Raw genomic sequence first — 18209 nt, forward strand, 5'->3', positions numbered from 1 at the left:
ATTTTAATGGAGGAGAGATAGAAGGTGTAAAAAATACAGAAAAAATAAAATTTCCAACAACAATAAAAGGACACCTTTTGCTTCTCTGTGTGTGTGTTCTTACCACCCAAAATCTCGTTTCCTTCTGTCAAAATATATTTGTCTTCCTTTACCCAATTTGCTCTCACCCCACCCTCCTTTCCCTTTGGTAACCACCGTTTTTCTGTATCTGTAAGTTTGTTTTGTTTTGTTTTGTCAGTTTGTTATTTTTTTTGTTTTATATTCTACATATGAGTGAAATTATGATTTTTTGTCCTTTACTGTCAGACTTATTTCACTTAGAGTAATGCCCTCAAGATTTATTCATGTTGTTTCAAATGACAATATTTCATCTTTTTTATGGCTGAATAGTATTCCATCATGCATGTATGTGTGCGTGTATCTTCTTTATCCATTCATCTGTGGATGGCAACTTAGGTCGTTTCCATCATTTGGCTATTGTAAATAATGCTGCATCAATATAAGAGTACATATATTTTTACAGATTAGTGTTTTCATATTCTTCAGATAAATAACCAGAAGAGGAATTTCTGGATCATATGGTAACCTCCATACTATTTTCTCTAGTGGCTGCACCAATTTACAATCCCACCAACAGTATATGAGGGCTCCCTTTCTCCACATCCTCTTCAACACTTATTTCTTGTCTTTTTGATAATAGCCATTCTAAAAGGTATAAATCGATATTTCATTGTGGTGTAACTCATTTTTGATAAACAAAAATGGTTCATTTCTTTAGCACATTTCCTAACTTTGTAATCTTTTTATGCTGATTTCCCACTGCTTCAGGCTGCCTCATGTTCTTTCGTTAGAAGTTGAGGACATCAGGGCTAGCACTGTGGTTTTTATTCCATATGTAATTAATGACGATTTATACTCATACAAGAAAATACTTTTATGGCATTGTATTCAAAATGGATATAAAATATATATCAAGAAAGAGTACATTGTATTTGATGGATATTTTATCACAAAATTATACTGTTGTCTGAATGTTAAATAATTGACTATTAATAAGAGCTCTTTGGTTACAAGATTAAGGCCATGTTGCTTTGGTTTATGCAAAATAAGAAGAATGTATTAAATCACTCAATATGGTTCTTTTAAAAAAATTGATCAAATAAGATATATAAAATATTTGGCACACTGCTTGGTTCATAATAAATACTATGAGACAGATATTATCATCCCTATTTTTCAGGTCAGGAAACTGAAGCTCCGAGTGTTTGACTATCTTGACCAAGGTCACATAGGTACTAAGTGGCAGAATTGGGATAAAAAAGAAAATCAGTTGATTTCAGTAAATTATGTTATCTGTAATTTGCTCATGATAATTGACATCTTTATGAAATAGAAAGTTAGAACAGGTAAGTGGTTAAAAATAATATAGTAAGGGGTTTTGTAATGGGCTGAACTGTGTTCCTCCAAATTCATAGGTTGAATCCCTAATCCACAGTACCTCAGAATGTAATTGTGTTTGGAGATAGGGTATTTAAAGTGGTAATGAAGTTAAAACGAGATCATTAGGGTGGGCCCTAATCCAATATAAATGGTGTCTTTGTAGAGGAAATTTAAACATTATAGAAAAGTTTTTATTTAAATACAATCATCCTGCTTCCTGCCACTCAAAGCAAATAACATTTTACTTTTTTTCCAGTTGTTTATAATGCATTTTCTACTTATATAAAGTATCTATTTTATATTTCAAACATTATAAATTTAACATTTTCTCATGTTACTGAAAACTTCTCATAATCATATTTTAATAGTCTTGTTCTATTTCATCATACATCTATTTTTGTACATTTAAAATATTCACATTTTTACTACTCTGAGTAACACTACAGAGCATCTATATGAGTTCTTTTCAAAATATGATTATTTTCTTAAACTAGATTCCCAAAAAGAAGATTATTAGATTGCAGTTCTAGGAATGTGTGTCTAACATATACTATATACACAGCAATGCTGCAGATATAGTTAATGTATATCACAAGATGGAAAATAATATTTATTAGGCACTTAATATGAGCCAAATTCTGTTAGACCCTTTAATATATATTACTCATTATTCATATGAGACTATGTGTCACCTTATATCCATATTAAATGTGAAACAGGCTCAAAAGGGTTAAATAATTTGCTCAAGGCCACATAACTAATGAATGGCAGAGCAATAGGCTACCAAAATGTACAACTCTATTGAACTGAGGGAAAGACTATTCTATCTTCACTGTGCAGATTTTTTGCTTATTTCTTTGTTTGTTGTTTGTTTCCTGTGAGAAAAACAATTTATATCTCAGGAAGTATGTCATTCTTCTTTGATTATATCCAGTTAGATGAAAGGCTATAATCCCCAGTGTGCTCTGCATCTATGGCCCTCATCTCTGTGTTGTATATTAGGAATTATTCTTTCCATGGATGGAGGAAGAATCACCTTTGGGCTTGTGAAAATCATGCAGAACTATCTGAATAGATTGCTGCAACAAGCCTATGAGCAGATGATATAGGAAGGGCTAAGCCTCTTCATGACTACACTTTTGCTGCCTGTGCCATTTTTCTTCAGGGATGGATTAATTTAGACCACCTATACATTTGTCTGTCTAGTTTCACTAGTAAAAGAGTTAGTGGGAGTTTTCCCCATGCCCTGGCAAGTCACTGAATTATTTCATAATCTTGATTTTCAATGTTTATGCTAGTTTTTTGAATTTTATTGAGTAGCTTAATGGAACTTGAGAGATGACAGGCCACTGGCTGATAACTTAATTATTATCAATATTTATATAGAAATCTATTTCCTAAATATTAAAAATGTATATATTGCAAAAGGTTCAATCTTTATTTGCTCATCTTGGTCAGAAAATGAAAATTTGTAGCATATTATAGCTGAAATAGAATAGTTATTCATGACTTCTGAGCTGAATACATGTGCATTTTTATAGTTATCTAATAGTAACACTCTATACTCTGGTGGTTTTGCATAATTTTTAGTTATGATATTGCCTTAACCACTTGCATGGCAAAAATCATGTTGGAACAATTTAATATTTTAGCTCTGACAAGAATTAGCCTGGGCTTATATATAAATTATATGTCAAGAATGCCTTCACTAAAGAAATATATGTGTGTTCTAGCATATGTAGGGATTTCATGGTTAATTTGATAACATCTAACGTCATATTCTTATTTTGACATTTTCTAATTTTCCAATTTTACTATAAAATAATTTGCAGGATATTCATCTATGATATTGCCTGAGGCCATAACTCTATTTTCAAAGTGCAGATTTCTGAAGTAAGTTAAGTATTGTGTAGTAATTTCCTATGTGCACATAAATTGTACATACTTTCTAGAATAAGTGCTTATTTGCCTATTTATAGAATGTGCTTCTGAAATTATCTGTGAGTTTAAGATTTATATGTACAAATACACTAAAATGAGAATGTTTAACTAAAACAGGTTTTTGTTTATTTGGGCAGTTTCTGGGACAGAGAAGCAATTGGTGCATTTTTAAATTGCTGCATTATTATTGCCCAGTACAGATTTTAATCAAAATTGAGGAGCAATTTAAGCTCTTGGGAACAAAGCACACTTCAAATCTTTAACTAATTTAAATTTCTAAAGTTGCTCTTCTCAATGCCTCTAAAATCAATTTGGTCTTTCATTGCCAGAAACTGTGTAAATAAAATGGGAACTGAGAGTGATTCGTACCATATGCAATGTGTACTGTCTAAAGATGGCAACAAGAAAGCTGAGAAGAGAAATAACTTAATTTGTAAATCACACTTAAAGAAATTTAGAGAAGAAAAACAAAACAAAACAAAACAAAACAAAACAAAAACCTTTCCCATTGCTGCAGTAAGTGATATGAGCTTCTTTAATTGGTCTATTCAGCAGAAGAACTGCTTTAAAAAATCAAATTAGTTGGTATAGGATGACATCACCAGTCAGACATTACCAGAAAAATGCTCAGACTATTGACAGAAATCAATGATTTCTAGAACGATGTAGGCATGGTGGGTTTTGAACCAGGATACGAGGAGGAAGTTTGTATTGATACTAATGATTCCTGAATTATATGATTTTTTTCATAATATACAGACTCCTACAGTATATGTGGAAAAAATACCAGAAACAGAAGATGCCATGGTTTGTAAGCTCAGTGTCAAAGATTATGAGTTAATACAGGTTAAAGAGAATTACATGCCAGGTATACAGAATATTTATTTAAGAAAATAGAAAACTAAGTGATGTCAGAAGCATGGAAAGACCTTCCCTGATCTCTCCCCTTGAAATTACAACAGACCAAACACCTATAATTCAACATATTATACCCAACCTGCACACAAGCACATCTGAGAGATCTGCACATCAGAGCATCTGAAGGCAGGCCAGTCTCCTGAGATAGGAAGGTAGAAAGGGAAAGAAGATCAAGACAGGCACTACAGACTTCAGCCTGGAGCTCGCTGAAAGACAAGAGAATTACATGGCAGTATTTTGGCTCTTTGAAGCCCCAAACTGTCCTGACTGAGTGATGAACATATTCTATGCAGTGGAGCCTAGAGACCAGGGCAGAGAGTGAGGCAGAGACTGAGTGTAGAGGGGTAATAGCTGTGGCTTAGCAACTGCCATTGCCAGGCAGAAGCTGAGTCACAGGAGCCTGGGTACCTCTCCTACTCTCCCAGAGCTAGCAACAAGACCAAGGGGAATCTGCAGCAACCAGAATTGAAACACACACTGCAGCCATTCCCACTGAGAGGAGTGGGGATATAGAAGCAAGGCACCCGAAGCTTGAGGGTCAGCCTTAGGGGAAGGACAATAGCCACACACACCACTGACTTCTCCCAGTCCACTCCACCCTGACCCAGTTGGTATGATTCAGAAGAAGAAGAAGAAGAAGAAGAAGAAGAAGAAGAAGAAGAAGAAGAAGAAGAAGAAGAAGAAGAAGAAGAAGAAGAAGAAGAAGAAGAAGAAGAAGAAGAAGAAGAAGAAGAAGAAGAAGAAGAAGAAGAAGAAGAAGAAGAAGAAGAAGAAGAAGAAGAAGAAGAGAGGAGGAGCAAAGCATTGCATCTGAATGTCTGAATGTTGGGAATGTTCCGGGAATTCAGGACCTTTTAGGGCAAATCATGCGAGCAGGGAGAAGAGGAGACAGGTGCTGCAGAATGCAGCCTGGAGTCCTCTGCAGAATGAAGGGAAGGGAAAAATATGTGGTGGTTTTTAATTCTTGGAAGCCTTGAGTAGTTCTACCAGAGTGACCAGCATATTCTATGCAGCAGAACCCAGTGAACAGGACAAAGAACAGGGCAGAGACTGAATACAGAGGGCAACAGCTGTGTTTTAGCACCCACCATTGCCAGGCAGAAAGCTGAGTCATGCAGCCTGGCCACCTCCCCACTTCCTCCCAGAGCTAACAGCAGGCCTCAGCATTGCATCTGACTAATTGGGCAGTACCAGGACTTCAGGAGCTCTTGAGAGGCTTGGATCCCCTTTCACCCTGCACATTCCTCCATGGGAGAGAAACCCTAGGACCAAGGCAACCTGGTCACAGAGGAGAAACATACCTACCCAAGGCATTTTAATAATAAAGATCATTTTTAGCCTCAAAGCAGATATCCAGGACACCTGGGCAGTGCAGGGGGTTGGACACCACCTACTGGAAATCAAAGGAAAAATCTCTTCTCAACTTGCTAAAGAGAGATCATGATATAATGAATTTTCTTGTTTTTTCCAATAAAGTACATTTCCCTTAATGAGTGCTTCCCAAAAAAAAAAAAAAAAAAAAAATCTATCAAATACCATGAACAAACAAGGTGACCAGACAGCTTAGAAAGAAAATGAAAAATCACCAGAAAATAAACTTAAATATATAAAAAAATGCAATTTAAATGACAGAGAATTCAAGATTATACTTCTGAAAAAATTCAACGAAATGCAAAAAAAAAATCCGATCAACAGTTCAAATAACTTAGAAGCACAATCAATGAACAACAGGAATACTTTGTCAAAAAGATTAAAACTCTAAAATAAAACGAATAAAATTACTAGAGATGAATAACTCATTAAAAGAGATGAAGAATGAAATAGCAAGCTTAGGAAATAGAGCTGAGTAAATAAAGGAAAGAATGAGTGATATCAAGACAGAAATCTTGAAACGATGCAGAAAAGAACAGAGACACTTGAGAGTAAAAAAATGAAAGAAATATACAAGAACTATCTGATATCATCAGAAAGAGCAATATAAGAACAATGAGTATACCAGAAGGCAAAGAGAGAGAGAAGGGAACAAAGAGTATATTCAAACAAATAGTAGATGAGTATTTCTCAAACCTATGGAAGATAAAAAAAAAACAAAAACAAAAAAGGGGTCTTCAAATCTAGGAAGCAAAAAGAAAACCTAATTATTCCGACCCAAAAAGACCTTCTCTAAGACACATTATATTAAAATTGTCTAAAGTAAATGACAAAGAATTCTCAAAGCAACCAAGGGAAAAAAGACTAACCTATAAAGGGGAACACACTAAATCATCAGACTTTTCAGCATAAACTTTACAAGCTATGAGAGAGTGGAAACAAATATTCAAATTATTGACAGAGAGAAATTACCAGCCAAGAATAATAATATATCCAACAATCTTCTTTTTTAGATATGATGAAGAAATAAAGCCCCCTTGAGACGTACAAAAACTGAGAGAATTTTCCACTACAAAGCCTGCGTTACAGGAAATACTGAAGGGGATCATTCTTCCTGAAAAAAAAAAAGGATGAAAAATACATAACTATAAGTAAGATGATTAACAGGCAGACAGAAAAAGGAAGGTGCAGCCCTTACTAAGAACAGGGTATTGTAAGCTTAAAGATTACACATTAATTAAAGGTAAAAAAAAGACACTTTAAAAAGAGAAGACAACAGCAGCTGCAAACTAGAAATGAACATACAACATAAATACAAATAATTTGAGACAATAATAACAGAAAAGGAGACGTAGTAAAAATCTAAATCTTCAAAGTGGATTGGAGATAAAGCACACACAGAAGAAGAAAGGACTATTTTATGTATATTTCCTTTACATAAACTTAATTATAACCACACACACACACACACAAAAATCCAGAAGTGAGACACATAACATAAAATAAGAAGAAACAGGGAGAAAAAACCATAAAACACCACCAAATTAAAATAACATGCAGAAAGACAAGGACAAAAAAAAAAAAAAAGGAGATATAAAGCTACCAGCAAGCAAAAGATAAAATGGCTATAGGAAAACCTCATATTTTAATAATTATCCTAAATGTAAGTGGACTGAACTCATCAATAAAAAGAAACAGATTAGCAGAGTGGATCAAAAAACAAAACCCAAACATATGCTGGCTTTAAGAGACAGATCTCAGCTGCAAAGACATATATAGACTCAGAGTGAAAGGGTGGAAAACAATACTCAAAGTAAATGGCATTCAGAGAAAAGCAAGTGTAGCCATACTTATATTTGACAAAATAGACTTCAAGATAAAAAAGGTAATGACAAACAATAATAGGCACTTCATAATGACAAACAGGACCATATATCTGAGAAGACTTAATAATTACCAATATATATGCTCCCAATCAAAGAACATCAAAATATATAAAGTCACTACTAACAGAACTAAGAAGAGAAACTGACAAAAACACAAGTATGGTAGGGGACCCATATACTCCATGGTCAGCTATGGATAGACCATTCAAACGGAATATCAGTAAGGAAATAACCTTCAGTGACACATCAGATCAATCGTATATCTATAGATCTATCTATAATTGACATCTGTAGAGCCATTAATCCCAAAGTAACAGATATACATTCTTCTCTAGTGCACATGGAACATTGTGAATGATATCTTGGGACAAAAAAAAAAAACTAGCCTCAAAAATTTAAGAAGATTGAAAATAAAACACGTATATTCTGAGACCATAATTCTTTGAAGTTGAAGATTAACTATCAAAAGAAAGCAAGAAGAACCACAAATATGTGGATATTAAAAAAATGTTACTAAACAACTACTGGGTCATAGAAGAAATAAAAGGAGAATCAAGAGATACATAGAAACAAACAAGAATTAAAATACAACATATCAAAACTTTTGGGATGCAGCAAAAGCAGTAATAAAAAAAAAAGTACATATCATAAAGGCTTTTCCTCAAGAAACTAGAAAGATCCCAAACAATCAACTTAACATTACCTCTTTTAAAACAAAATAAAGAAAAACAAATGAAGCTCAAGGTCAGCAGAAGGAGAAAATAAAAACTAGAGCAGAATTAAATGAAATTGAGAACCAAAAGATAATAAAAAATATTAATGCAAAAGAAAGCTGGTTCTTTGAAAATATTAATAAAATTAACAAACTCCTGGCTAAACACTAAGGAAAAAAGAGAAAGGACACAAGTAAACAAAGTCAGAATTGAAAAAGACAGATATCACCCAATAACAAAAGATCATGCAAGAATAATATTAAAGATTATATACAATCAAACAATAACCTACAAGAAATAGATAAGTGCTTAGAAATATACAACCTTCCTAGACTGAATTATACAGAACTGGAAATTCTAAACAGACCAATCAACACTATGGAAATGAAGTAATCATCAAAAACCTTCCAAAAAGTAAAAGTCCAGGACCATATGACTTCACCAGTAAATTCTACCAAACATTCAAAGATTTAATACCTGTTCTCAAACTTTTCCAAAAAACTGAAGAAAAGACAATACTTCCTAACTCATTTAATGAGGCCACGAGTACCCTGATACCAAATAATGGTCAAGATAACACAAACACAGCAAAGTATAGACTGATATCTGTGATGAATACAGATACGAAAATCCTAAACAAAATACCAGCAAATCTAATACAACAATACATTAAAAATATTATAAATCGTGATCAATTGGGCTTAATTCCAGGGGCATAGAGATGGTTTAAAGTAGGAAAATCAATTAATGTGATACATACACCACAGAAACAAATTAAAGGATAAAAATCATATGAACATATCAATGGATGCAGAAAAAGCACTTGGCAAGACACAGCATACATTTATGCTTAAACACTTAACAAAATGAGTACAGAAAGAAATAAAAGCCATAATAAAAGCCATATATGCAAAACTCTCTACTAAAACTCTCAACATAATAAAAGCCATATATGCAAAACTCTCTACTAAAATTTTACATAATGGTGAAAAACAAACAAACAAACAAAAACCTTTCTTCTATGATCAGGAACAAGATAAAGCTGTCTGCTATCACTGTTATTATTCAATATAGCGTTGGAAGTCCTAACTAGAGCTATCAGGGAGGAGAAAGAATTAAAAGACATCTAAATATAGAATTAAGTCATCAAATTGTCACGTTTTGCGGATAACGTGATTTTCTGTATGGAAAACCCTAAAGATTCCACTAAAAAAAAAAATACTATTAGAAAGACTAAACAAATACAGTAAAATCTTAGGATAAAGAAATCAATGTACAAAAATCCATACTGTTATTATATTCTAATAATGAAGTTTTAGATAAAGAAATTAAAAAAAAAAATCTTTTGACATTGCAACAAAAATAATAAAATACCAAAGAATAAATCTAATGAAGCATGTGAAGGACATATACGACGAAAACTATAAGATATTATTAAAAGAAAATGAAGACACAAAGAATGGGAAGATTGTGTTCATGGATTGGAAGAATCAACATAGTTAAAATGATCATATTACCTAAAGCATTATACAAATTTAATGCAATACCCATCAAAATCCCAATGGCATTATTTAAAGAAATAGAACAAATATTATCAGATTTATATAGAAGCACAAAAACCCCAAATAGCCAGAGCAATCCTGAGAATACAAATCAAGGCCAGAGGTATCACTCTGCCTAACTTAAAATTATACCACAAAGCGACAATAATAAAAACAGCACCGTACTGGCAGAAAAACAGACACACAGACCAATGGAACAGAATTGAGAGTTCGGAAATAAACCCCAGTGTATATGAGCAAATAATTTTTGAAACAGGTGCCAAAAACACAATGAAGAAAGGAATGTCTTTTTAATAAATGGTGCTGGGAAAACTGGAAAGCCACATGCAAAACAATATAACTAGATTGCTATCTGTCACTATATACCAAAATTAACTCAAAATAAATGAAAGACCCGAATAAAAGACCTGAAACAATAAATTGCATATAAGAAAACATAGGTACTAAAGTCATGGACCTTGGATTTAGAGAGAATTTTATGAATTTTACCTCAAAGGCAAGGGAATAAAAGCGAAAATAAATGAATGGTACTATGTCAAACTAAAAAGCTTCTGCACAGCAAAAAAAAAAAAAAAAAGTCAACATGACAAAGAGGCAACCATCCAAATAGAAGACTATATTTGTAAATAATGCTTTTGATAAGGGCCTAATATCCAAAATATACAAAGAACACATACAACTCAATAACAACAACAACAACAAAAGAATCTAATTTAAAAATGGGCAGAGGACCTGAACAGACACGTCTCTGAAGAAGACATACAAATAGTCAACAGACATATGAAAAGATGTTCAATTTCACTAGCTTTTAGGAAAATGTAAATCAAAACCACAATGAGATTTCATCTCACATCTGTTAGGATGACTATCATCAATGAGACAAGTAATAACAAGTTGTTGGAGAGGATGCAAAGAAAAAGGAACTCTCATACACTGCTGGTGGAACTGCAAATTGGTAAAACCACTATGGAAAACAGTATGGAGGTTCCTCAAAAAACTAAGAATTGAATTGCCATATGATCCAACAATCCCTCCACTGAGTATTTACCCCCCAAAAACCTGAAAACATTTATCCACCAAGATATATATACCTGATATTCTATGCAGCATTGTTCATGGTGGCCAATAAATGGAAACAATTGAAATGTCTTTATAATTTTTATTTTTATGTTTTTATCTGTATCCAGATGTTTGTTTGTTTTTTGTTTGTTTGTTTGTTTATGGTGAAATTGGTTAACAAAATCCAGTTAGTTTCAGGTGTACAATTCAAAAGTAAGGCATATATATATACACACACATATTGCATTGTGTGTTCACCAACCATATACCCCACCTGCCTCCCCCTTCCCCTTCCTCCCTCCCCCGCAACTCTCTGGTAACCACTAGTCTATTGTCCATGTCCAGGAGTCTCTGCTTGTTTGCCCTGTTTATTTGTTGCTTTTAGGTTTATATTCCACATATAAGTGGTATCATGTGGTTTTCAACTTTTTCTGTCTGGCTTATTTCACTTAGCATGATTATCTCAAGGTCCATCCACATTGCCACAAAAGGAAACAGGAATCTCAATAAACTTTAAATATTTTATATAAAACATATTGCTGTTTCAATTATTCAAACTCTTGCCTCTTCAGAAACCTCATTTATTGAATCCTAAATCCCCATGAATCTTTAACCTTTTTCCTGAGAATTCTTAAAAAATAATGACATATATCAGCAATGCTGTACACTACTTCATGACTCAGTATAATTTCTCCATAAAAATTTTAAAAAGTTTATTTAAAATTACATGTGAATAAAAAGAGCTGAAATTCTTTATGCCTAATAACTTTTCACATTTTAGCTCTCACCTCTTCTGGGAACTTGCTCTATTAGTTATTAGTTTTTATATATTTGCTGTCTACCTCTATACCAGCTCTTTACTTAACCTTTAAAATATCTCAACTTTCTTACATTTAAAAATAAACTCTCTATTGGGAAATGCCATAAGTAAAATGGTAGAGTATGAGACCAGCCAAGCTGGCGTAGAAGGTAGGTGTGCATGCTTTCTCTTGTGACCACATCAAAATTACAACTAAACTACAGAACGACCATCACTGGGATTTGCCTGAGGTCTGGCTGAACAAAATTCCTACAATCATGGATTTACAGAAGAGGCCACCTCGAGACTGGTAGGAGGGACAGAGATGTGAAATGAACATGTCTCACAACAGCAAGTGGTGGTCAAGAATCTGGAGGGTTATCTTGGATGCAGAGGTCTCTCTGGAAGAGCAAGGGATCCCAGCCCCACACCAGGCTCCCCAGATCAGGGCTCCAGTGCCGGAAAAAGAAGTCCCAACAACCTCTAGCTATGAAAACGAGTGAAGATTGTGGCTGAGTGAGACAGAGGGCTGCGAGAGTTGTAGATGTTCCTCTTAAAGTGACCACATGTGGACTTACTCCCTGATGAACTAACTTGCTCTGAGCTTCAGCTCTGAGACAGCTGCTCCAGGGGTGCCAGGGATATATATGGAGACAATGAATTGTTAGGCTACAGGGAGAGAACTAGAGGGGCAGCCTTCTCCCAGACACAAGTTCTGGTAGTATTAATTATTCCTTGGTTGAGTCCTCCCTATTCTCAATGTGCAGATGCAGGAGATCACTATATCTGAGTCTCCATCGACCTGGATAACACAGGTAGCTCCACCCAAGGAATTTTGAGACTCTGCCTCTCTCAGCTTGTGGGCCCACAAAATCTGCCTTGAGTTTATTCCATACAAATGACCTACCTTGGCTCATGCTGTGGACTTTCCTAAAATCTCTCAAAGGCTCACAAAACCCAAAGAAGCGGCATCTGGCCTCAGTGTGCCCCATACCTCTTGTTGAGCAGTCTCAAGCCTGGCACTACCAGAAGCCAGCCTCAGCTTCTGACTTGGCCTCTCAAGACACATTCAAACCCAGTGTGTGTGGTAGCCATGTGCAGATTGCTTGGTGATTCTTACCAGTTGGCCTTGGAAGTTGATAGGCTGTGGCTGAATTTGGCCTGCAGGTGGGCTTCTCCCAGAAGGCCTTTGGGCCAGCACACTCACTGGCCTGCTTCAACCTGCAATGGAGAATGAGAACCACCCATGGCTGCATCTGAGGAGGACACACCTATAGGGCAAACTGGGCAGGCACCAGAGCCCTGCTAAAGTGAATCCTGCTCCATAAGGTCAACTCTTTATAGTCTAATCCTCACAAACAATTAGCCCAAGGGTTGGTCCCTCCCATCGCTGTGCAAACAGCAACCAAAGCATACCTTGAGCACCTCAGTCAGATGACCAGAGAAGACTGTGCAACTGGGCACCACAGGACACCTATTACATAAAGTTGTTCTACTAAGACCGGGAGACTTAGGAGCCTTACCTAATACATAGAAACAAACACAGGGAAGCAGTCAAAATGGGGAGACAAGGAAAGATGTTCCACATGAAAGAATAGAACAAAGCTCCAGAAAAAGAGCTAAACAAAGTAGAGACAAGCAATTTATCAGATGCAGAGTTCAAAACACTGGTTATAAGGATTCTCAATGAACTTAGGGGAAGAGTAGATAAATTCAGGGAAAATTTTAATAAAGGGATATAAAGGTACAATGGAAATGGAAAACATAAAAGGGAATCAGTCAGAAATGAAGAATACAATATCTGACATGAGAACATTAGAGGGAGTCAACATAGTGGATGAAGCAGAGGATCGAATCAGCAATTTGGAGGTTGGGGTAGTGGAGGACACCCAATCCGAACAATAATAAGAAAAAAATTCAAAAACATGAGAATAGTTTAAGGGGCTTCTCCGACAACATCAAACACAACAACATTCTCATCATAGGGTTATCAGAAGGAGAAGAGAGAACAAGAAATTAAAAACCTATTTCAAGAAATAATGACAGAAAACTTCACTAACTTGGTCAAGGAAATAGTCATAAAGCCCAGGAAGTGCAAAGAGTTCCAAACGACATAAACCCAAAGAGATTCACACCAAGACACTTCGTAATTAAAATGCTATAGGTTAAAACAGAGAGAAAATCTTAAAATAGTAAGAGAAAAGCAACTAGTTACCTACAAGGGAACTCCTAAAAGACTGTCAGAGATTTCTCAATAGAAACTTTGAAGACCAGAAGGGCTTGGCACTAAATATTCAAAGTGGTGAAAATCTAGGACCTACAACCAAAATTACTCTACCTGGCAAAGCTATCATTTAGAATCAAAGGACAAATAAAGAGCTTCCCAGACACAAAAAAGCTAAAGGAGTTCACACCAAACCAGTATTACAAGAAATGTCAGAGGGACTTCTTTAAGAAGAAGAAGAAGTATGTATCAAAAATATGAATAAAGAATGGCAATACTATGTATCTGTCAACAAATACTTCAAATGAAAAAGAAATAAATGCTCCAATAAAAAAAATAAGGTGGCTGAATGGATAAGAAAACAAGGCCCTTGCATAGATTACCTACAAGAAACTTACTTCAGATCAAAAGATACACAGAAACTAAAAGTAAATAGATGGAAAAGATATTTCATCATGAATCTAGAGAGTTTTTTGCTGAGTGGAATAAGTCAAATAGAGGAAGACAAATACCATATGCTTTCACTTACATGTGGAATCTAAGGAACAACATTAACAAAAAAACCCCAAACAAACTCAGATACAGAGAACAGTTTGAGGGTTACCAGATGGGAGGAGGTTTGGGGGGAGTAGGTGAAAAGGGGGAAGGGATTGAGAAGTACTACAAAATGATAGTTACAAAATAGTCACGTAGATATAAAGGATAGCATAAGGAATATAGTCAATAATATTGTAATAGCTATGTATAGTGCTAGATGTGTACTGGATTTATGGAGGTGATTACTTCATGAGTTATACAGATGTCTAATCACTATGTTGTACACCTAAAACTAATATAATGTTGTATGCCAACTATTATTAAAAAATAAAAAATATATATATTAAAAAAAATGGTGGAGTAGGTAGCTCCAAACTGTCAGAACTCTGGAAAACAGTCAAAGATTTACAGCAACCAACTAAATGCTAATTCAAGAGATAGGCAACTTAAACTGGTAAGAAAGCTTTACGGCATTTTTACCTGCTTTTGCTCCACTCTGTCCCAAACTCAGAGATGGCCTTAAAGACACCACACCACATTCCCAGTGTCAAACCCCGGTCCCTGTTTCCAAAGGAAGCATATCATACATTAGCCACAAAGTATCATGTTTGTATGTTCTGACTTGTCAGGAAGCTACCGAAAGGCCTGACACAAGGCTCTTGACTATGTTTTGCATAACTGAGAAGTCATTCAAGACTGAAAAGTGGCAACGTTTTCATTTGCGTACACCGCTCAAAAACATTTTAAGGTGAACTAAAAACCAGTGATTATCTGGGGTAAAGATTACAGTCGAGACAATGGACTGCCTTAAACTCTGGAAGAAAAGCTGGGGAGAGATTATTTGGGAATTTAGGTTATTCTAAAGTGTCTTTGTAATACTAAGGAATTTAGAAGGCCACACACATCAGTGCAGGACAAATGCTCAGAAAGACCTGAGAAGACCCTAATTTTTGACCTCTGGCTGACCTCTAAGCTCAATTCGAGCAGGAAATGAAAGCTAAAGCAGATTTGTAAGCAGTCTAGCTAATTGATTTATTATTATTACTATTATTATTATTATTAGCACTTAACGAGATCTACCCTCTTAGCAAATGTTTAAGTGTATAATACAGTATTGTTAACTATAGGCACTATGCTGTACAGATCTCTAGCTCTTTTTTTGTGTGTGTAAATTGAATCTTTGTATCCTTTGACTAATACCTCGCCATTTTCTTCCTTCCTTAGCTGCTGGCACCCAACATTCCACTTTCCGTGTCTATGAGTTTGACTATTTTAGATTCTTCTTACTTAATATAATATCCCCAGGTTCATCCATGTTGTTTCAAATGACAGGATTTCCTTCTTTTTTTAAAGGTGAATAATATTCCACTGTATGTATATACCAAATTTTCTTTAGTCATTTATCCACTGATGGACATTTAGTTTGTGCATACCTCTTGGATATTGTAAATAATGCTGCAATGAACATGGAAGTGCTAATATCTTTTGAAGAACCCGATTCCAATTCTTTTAGATAAATACCCAGAAGTAGGATTGCTGGAGCATATGATAGTTCTATTTTTAATTTTATAAGGAACTTCCATACTGTTTTCCATAGTGACTGCACCAATTTACATTTCCACCAACAGTACACAAGGGATCTCTTTTCTCCACACTTTTGAAAATAGTTATTTTTATAATAGCCATCCTAACAAGTGTGAAGTGATATCTTATTGTCATTTTCATTTGCATGTCCTTGATGATGAGTAATTTTGAGCAACTTTTCATGTATCTGTTGGTAATTTGGTGTGTCTTCTTTGAGGGAATATCTACTCAAGTCCTTCACTCATTTTAAAAATTGGATTACTTGAATTTTAGCTATCAAGTTGTATGAGTTTCTTATACATTTGTATATTTATCTCACATCAGATATATGGTTTACAAGTACATTTTCCTATTTCATATGTTGGAATTTTACTATTTCCTTTGCTATATAAAAGTGTTTTTAGTTTATTTAGTTCAATTTTCTATGTTCTTGTAGCCTCCTGTGCTTTTGGTATAATATTCATGAAATTTTTGTCAAGACCAATGTCAGGAAATTTTGTCCCTGTGTTATCTTCTAGGAGTTTTACAGTTTCAGGTCTTACAATTAAATCGTTAATCCATTTAGAGTTGATTTGTGGGTGTGGTGTAAGCAAAACGTCTATTTTTCCTTTGCCTATGGATATCCAGTTTTCTCAGCACCATTTGTTGAACAGACTATTCTTTTCCTGTTGTGCATTCTTGGAACCTTTGCCAAAGATCAGTAGATTGCATATGAGTGATATTAATTTTAGACTCCTATTCTGTTCCATTGATTTATATGTCTGTCCTTATGCCAGTGCCATATTGTTTAAATTTCAGTAGCTTTTTAAAATATAGTTTGAAATCAAGAAGTGTAATGCTTCCATCTTTGTTCTTTCTCAAAATTGTTTTGGCTATTTAGGGTCTTTTGTGGTTCTGTATGAATTTTGGGATCGTTTTTTCTATTTCTGTAAAAATACTATTGGGATTATGATACAGATTATATTGATTATGTAGGTCATTTTGGATAGTTTAGACATATTAACAGAATTAAAACTTTCAATCTGTGAACATGGGTTGTTTTTCTACTTATTGTGTCTAATTTCTTCCATCAATGTTTTGTAGTTTTCAGTATACAAGTTTTTCACCTTCTTGGTTAAGTTTATTCTTAATATTTATTTTTTATTATATTTTTGAGGGGGGTGCTTTTTTAAATGAAAATTTTCCTTTTGGGGTAGTTTCTTGTTAGCGTTTGATACAATTGATTTTGTACGCTGATATTGTATCCTAAAGATTTACTAAATTTGTTTATTACAAATTTAAAATTTCTAACAAGATTTGTGTGTGTGTGCGAAGTTGTTATGGTTTTCTATAAAAAAAAAGATTATGTCATCTGCGAACAGAAATAATTGTATTTTTTCTTTCCAATATGGATAATAGTTGGGCAGTTCCTCAAACAGTTAAGCATAGAATTACCATATGACCCTAAATTCTACCTCTAGTCATATACTCTAAAGAATAAAAATCAAACATTCAAACAAATACAAGATATGCATGCTCATGACAGCACTATTCACAATAGACAAAAAGTAAGCATAGCCTAAATGTTTACTTATAGATAAATGGATAAACAAATTGTGGGATATAAATACAATAGAATATTATTTAGCCATAAAAACGAAGTCTTGATACATGCTGCAACATAGATCATGTTGTTAAGAAGCCAGGCACAAGAGTTCACATATTGTATGATTACATTTATATTAAATATAGGAAGTACATAAATCAAGTGTTAGAGAATGCAAACTGGTGGTCACCAAGGGCTTGGGGATAGAGAAATGGGGCAAAACTGCTTAATGGTTAAGGGGTTTTACTTTGGAATGATTGTAATATTTTGGAACTAGATACAGGTGGTGGTTGTACAACATTGTAAATGTACTAAATGCCACTACATTATTGATTTAAATTGATAATTTTATGTAATATAAATTTCACCTCCAAATATCTTTTTAAAAATAATCCTCTTGTGACCCTGTATGTATCTCTAGCTATCGTTGTATTGCTCTTTCTCTTCTTAGTCAAACTTCTCAAAAACTAGTCTCCACACACTCTTTAAATCCTCACTTTCCATCACTTCTCAAAGCACAACAATCTGCTTTCCACTTCAACAACAGCCCTACTGAGAACTGCTCTTGCAAAGGTTTCCAGTGACTTCCA

General features: G+C 34.5%; 1 long non-coding RNA gene across 2 annotated transcripts in view; it reads left to right on the plus strand.

The window, feature by feature from the left end:
- LOC107196363 overlaps positions 1–18209 on the plus strand; it is a 158847-nt gene that overhangs the window by 93627 nt on the left and 47011 nt on the right. The window lies entirely within an intron of this gene.

This window comes from Pteropus alecto, unplaced genomic scaffold (assembly GCF_000325575.1).
Source record: "Pteropus alecto unplaced genomic scaffold, ASM32557v1 scaffold119, whole genome shotgun sequence".
Lineage (NCBI taxonomy): Eukaryota > Metazoa > Chordata > Mammalia > Chiroptera > Pteropodidae > Pteropus > Pteropus alecto.